This window comes from Oryctolagus cuniculus, chromosome 14 (assembly GCF_964237555.1).
Source record: "Oryctolagus cuniculus chromosome 14, mOryCun1.1, whole genome shotgun sequence".
In the NCBI taxonomy this organism is placed as follows: Eukaryota; Metazoa; Chordata; class Mammalia; order Lagomorpha; family Leporidae; genus Oryctolagus; species Oryctolagus cuniculus.
This window is the reverse complement of record NC_091445.1, coordinates 49567763-49573762: the sequence shown is the minus strand read 5'-3', so window position 1 is coordinate 49573762 and position 6000 is coordinate 49567763. Positions and strand designations below refer to the sequence as shown.

Here is a 6000-nt window from a genome sequence, read left to right as displayed (position 1 = left end):
CTCCATCCCATTCATATCAAGATTCATTTTCAATTATCTTTATATACAGAAGATCAATTTAGTATATACTAAGTAAAGATTTCACAGTTTGCACCCACACAGAAACACAAAGTATAAAGTACTGTAAGTACTGTTTGAGTAATAGTTATACCGTTAATTCACATACTACAACACATTAAGGACAGAGATCCTACATGGGGAGTAAGTGCACAGTGACTCCTGTTCTTGATGTAACAATTGATACTCTTATTTATGACATCAGAAATCACCTGAGGCTTTTGTCATGAGCTGCCAAGGCTATGGAAACCTCTTGCGTTTGCCAACTCCGATCTCATTTACACAAGGCCATAGTCAAAGTGTAAGTTCTCTCCTCCCTTCAGAGAAGGGTACCTCCTTCTTTGATGGCCCCTTCTTTGCCCTAGGTTACTTTTTTTTTTTTTGCCAGAGTGTCTTGGTTTTCCATGCCTGAAATACTCTCATGGGATTTTTAGCCAGATTCGAGGGCCTTAAGGGCTGAATCTGAGGCCAGAGTGCTGTTTAGGACATCTGTCATTCTATGAGCCTGCTGTGTATCCTGCTTTCCATGTTGGATTGTTCTCTCTTTTTTAATTCTATCAGTATTAGCAGACACTAGTCTTGATTATGTGATCCCTTTGACTCTTAATCCTATCATTATGATCAATTATGAGCTAAAACTGATCACTTTGACGAGTGAAATGGCATTGGTACATGCCACCTTGATGGGATTGAATTGGAATACCCAGGCATGTTTCTAACTCTACCATTAGTGGTAATTCCGAATGAGCATGTGCCAAAATGTACATCTCCTCCCTCTCTTATTCCCACTCTTACATTTAACAGAGATCACTTTTTAGTTAAATTTAAACACCTAAGAATAATTGTGTGTTAATTAAAGGTTCAACCAATGGTATTAAGTAGAACAAAAAAATACTAAAAGGGATAAAGTATTAAATTGTACATCTACAGTCAGGACAAGGGCTGATCAAGTCACTGTTTCTCATGGTGTCCATTTCCTTTTAGGTGCTCAGTTAGTTGTCACCAATCAGGAAGAACATATGATATTTGTCCCTTTGGGACTGGCTTAATTCACTCAGCATGATGTTTTCCAGCTTCATCCATATTGTTACAAATCACTGGATTTCATTGATTTTGACTGCTGTATAGTATTCTATATTGTATATGTCCCATAATTTATTTACCCAGTCTTCTGTTTATGGGCCTTTGGGTTGATTCCATGTCTTAGCTATTGTGAACTGAGCTGCAATAAACATTAAGGTATAGGCAGCTTTTTTGGTTGCCAGTTTAATTGCCTTTGGGTAAATTCCAAGGAGTGGGATGGCTGGGTTGTATGGTAGGGTTATATTCAGGTTTCTGAGGAACCTCCAGACTGACTTCCATAGTGTCTTGACCAGTTTGCATTCCCGCCAACAGTGGGTTAGTTTCCCTTTTTCCCCACATCCTCGCCAGCATCTGTTGTTGGTAGATTTCTGTATGTGAGCCATTCTAACTGGGGTGAGGCGAAACCTCATTGTGGTTTTGATTTGCATTTCCTTGATTGCTAGTGATCCTGAACATTTTTTCATGTTTCTGTTGACCATTAGGATTTCCTCTTTTGAAAAATATCTATTGAGGTCTTTGGCCCATCTCTTAAGTGGGCAGTTTGTTTTATATCACCAAACCAATGATTAAGAATGGTATATTACAATAGTTTTAGTGATCTGTTTATTTTTAAAATTTACTATATGTGATTGAAATTGACATTTTTCTCTATTATTTTTGAAAGCCATTTCCTATGTTCCTACTAAACTTTTAACTTATTGAATTCCTTATTTGGAGCAGTCTTAATCCTTTGACTATAACATAAATTAAAAGTAGGTTGTCTCAAAAACTAAAAATGAAGGAAAGAGGACCTGCACTTTGGCACAGTGGGTAATTCCCTGCCTGCAATGCCAGCACTCCATATGGGCACTGGTTCGACTCCTGGTTGCTCCACTTCTGATCCAGCTCTCTGCTTTGGCCTGGGAAAGCAGTAGAAGATGGCTTAAGTCCTTGGGCCCCTGCACCCACAAGGGAGACCCAGAAGAAGCTCCAGACTCCTGGCTTCAGTTCGGCACAGCTCTGCCCATTGCAGACAATTGGGGAGTGAACCAGAGGATGGAAGACCCCTCACTCTCTCTATCTCTCTCTCTCTGCCTTTGCCTCTCTGAACTCTGCTTTTCAAATAAATTAATCTTGAATAAAACAGGAAGGAAGGAAGGAATGGAGGAAGGAAGGAAGAAAGGGAAGAGGAGAGGAAGGGCGGGACAGACAGGAGAGTGGAAAGGAGAGAGGGAAGGAAAAAGGAAAGGATCGTTACACTCTTAGAATTTTACTGTGTTATAGTGAATCTTTTCTCTTTATATTAAGATAAATTAATTGAACTTTTTAAGATTTATTTATTTATTTGAAAGTCAGAGTTGAGAGAGAGAGAGTGAGATATCTTCCATCCGCTGGTTCATTTTCCAAATGGCGACTGAGCCGATCTGAAGCCAGGAGCCAGGAGCTTCTTCCAAGTCTCCAGGACTTGGCCCTTCTTCCACTGCTTTCCCAGGTACATCAGCAGGGAGCTGGATTGGAAGTGGAGAAGTGAGGACTTGAACTGACTCACAGTTGTGCTTCTAGTGCTGCATACAGTGGTTTAATCTGCTCTGCCATAACACCAACCTCACTAATAAAGTTTTTAAAAAAGAAAATAAAATGTAAAGTTTATCCAAAAAGAATATTCTGGTGAATTTCCTGTTAGGAGTGTTAATAAAACTTTGATCATTTCAAGGATTATGAAGTTCAGGTAGGAAACAAATATGATCATAATGTTTACTCACCAAGATTTGTCAAAAAATTGTTTTCTTCTTTGTAAAGGAATAATAATAGGAACTATAAATTAGAATCAGGCACAAGTTTTGTGGAACAGAATGTTAAATCACTTCTTGGGACATCTGCATTCCTTATTGGAGTTCTAATGTATATCTCTCCTCCCATAAGCTCAGTTACAAAGTCTAATTTCAAGAGATGATTAATTAGAAAAAGAAGAATATACACTGCACTGGTTTGGTGATCATCCCTTTTTTAATGTTTGTTTATTTATTTGAAAGGCAGAGTAGCAGTGAGATAGATATAAAAAGAAATCTTACTTCCTTCAGTCTCACTCTCCAATTACCTGCAACAGCCAGAGCTGGGTCAGGAGCCAGGAACTCCATTTCGTTCTCCCATTTGGGTGGCAGCTATCTAGGTAGTTGAGCCATCAACTGATAGTGTCAGCATTAGTAGGATGCTGGATCAACAGCAGCGTCAAGACTCAAAACATACATTTCAGTATGGGATGTGGGAGTCCTAAGCAGTGGCTTAACCCACCATACCACTTGTCAATCCCTTGTAATAGCTTTCTGTTGTCAGAGAATGGCATAAGTAAATAAAGAGGAGATCTTCAGAGATCAGCTTACACATGAGAGTAAGATCCAGAAGCTCTATTTCTCCATGCTGTACTCCATGAATTAATTTTGTTGTAACTGTCCTTTTATCATTGATCACTTTCTAACCTCAAATATGAACATTTTCTTGTTAATAAGAAAACATGATTATATATGTCCTCTTCATAATTATTTCCTTGTCTCATCAAAATAAAGTAAATTAATCTCAAAGATGAAAGCAATGTAGCACATTAAGTTATGGAATGCTATTAAAAAGAAAGCATTACCTTGCTGATGTCAATGTTGCATATGCATTTCTATGAAACTTAGATATCTTTTCTGCTGCAGTTATGTTTCTTTATTGCATTGTTCCATATAAGAACACATTGCAGGGTTAACAGTTTTTAAACTGACTAAATTTCATGCACATCTCTGCCATATTATTACAATCTGCATTCTGTTTAACATTTAATTTTAAAAATAATTGCCTCTTATTAAAATCCCCCACATTACATTATTGCTGGTCATGCAGAAAATTACTTTGCTGCAGGAAACAAAACCATCCAATATGATCTTTTCTCCTTATAGCAGAAGAGATAATTGGATTAATCACAAGTCAAAATCTTGGATGTAAAGTGCTTTGTTGGCTAAACTTAGCCTTGGCTGTCATTTAGAGATGATAGATAATAGAGCATCAGGGATGTTAGCTAATCTAACACAGCTAGTCACCATCATATGGAATATTTGAAAATCTTAGAATGTGGTAAATACCCACTGAAAATGAGGAGAAGCTGAGTTCACCCCTTAGGAAAATACTTGCCTTGTTATGACAAAATCGTATATCAATGTCCAATTAGGCAACGAGCTTCTCTGATTACCTGATACTATTTTGTAAATGTTAGAAGCCCTTCATAAAGTAGACAATGTTTCTCATGTTGTGAGACTTCCAGTACCTGGGCTTACTGTGTGACCTTGAGGATAAAATTGGTTTCTATGTTTCCCAGTGGCTTTGTTCACTTGTGGTTCTCTGTGCAGTGATTAGGATTAATAATTCTAGAATTCATTTAGAACCATAATTGTATTCATTTTTATAAATACAATAAAATAAAGATTTTAACAAGGAGCATCATTTCATGCTTGTTTGGCATGAGTTATCATGAAATTTTAGATTTGAAAGACATAGTAAATTGCTTCATATTATAGATGAACAAAATACTGTCTGCAGGGACTGCATTACTTAAACTGAAATATACCATTAGTAAAAGTCTTAGGATGAGAATTCACAATTGATTCACAGTTGACATCATGTTGCAATATTCAAAGCTATCTGGGATACACAGGAAATGAATCACTTGTTATATTTGGAGAAATATCAAAGGAATTTTAAAAATTTATGTTTCTTTCTATTTTTTAACTTTTATTTAGTAAATATAATTTTCAAAGTACAGTTTATGGATTGCAATGGCTTTTCCCCCCAAAACTTCCCTCCCACCTGCACCCTTCCCATCTCCCTCTCCCTTTCCCATGACATTCACATCAAGATTCATTTTCAATTATCCTCATATACAGAAGATCGACTTAGTATATATTAAGTAAATATTTCATTAGTTTGCACCCACACAGAGCATACAGTGTAAAATACTGTTTGAATACTAGTTATAGCATTAATTCACATTGGACAACACATTAAGGACAGAGATCCCACATGAGGAGTAAGTACAAAGTGACTCCTATTCTTGACTTAACAATTTGACACTCTTGTTTATGGTGTCAGAAATCTCCCTAGGCTCTAGTCATGAGTTTCCAAGGTTATAGAAGCCTGTTGAGTTCGCCAACTTCAATCTTAATTAGACAAGGTCACAGTCAAAGTGGAAGTTCTCTCCTCCCTTCAGCCTTCAGAGAAAGGTACCTCCTTCTTTGATGGCCCATTCTTTCTACTGGGATCTCACTTGCAGAGACCTTTCATTTAAGTTTTTTTTTTTTTTGCCAGAGCGTCTTCGCCTAAAATATTCTAATGGGCTCTTCAGCCAGATCTGAATGCCTTAAGGGCTGATTCTGAGGCCAGAGTGCTATTTAGGACATCTGACATTCTATGAGTCTGCTGTGTATCCCACTTCCCATGTTGGATTGTTCTCTCCCTTTTTGATTCTATCAGTTAGTATTAGCAGACACTAGTCTTGTTTGTGTGATCCCTTTGAATCTTAGACCTATCAGTGTGACCAATTGTGAACTGAAATTGATCACTTGGACTAGTGAGATGGCATTGGTACATGCAATCTTGAAGGGATTGTATTGGAATCCCCTGGCACATTTCTAACTCCACCATTTGGGGCAAGTCCGATAGAGCATGTCCCAATTGTACATCTCCTCCCTCTCTTATTCCCACTCTTATATTTAACAGGGATCACTTTTCAGTTAAATTTCAACATCTAAGAATAAATGTGTGTTAATTACAGAGTACATCCAATAGTATTAACTAGAACAAAATAATTACTAAAAGGGATAAAATATTAAATTGTACATCAACAGTCAG

General features: G+C 37.2%; 1 long non-coding RNA gene across 1 annotated transcript in view; it reads left to right on the top strand.

Annotated features, from left to right (window-relative positions):
* The first annotated feature begins 270 nt into the window (after positions 1 to 270).
* Positions 271 to 6000, top strand: part of LOC127492838 (uncharacterized) — a 95965-nt gene continuing 90235 nt past the window's right edge. Inside the window, exon 1 of the long non-coding RNA XR_011382142.1 lies at positions 271 to 358. This is a non-coding gene — a long non-coding RNA (uncharacterized lncRNA). The remainder of the gene's footprint in view (positions 359 to 6000) is intronic.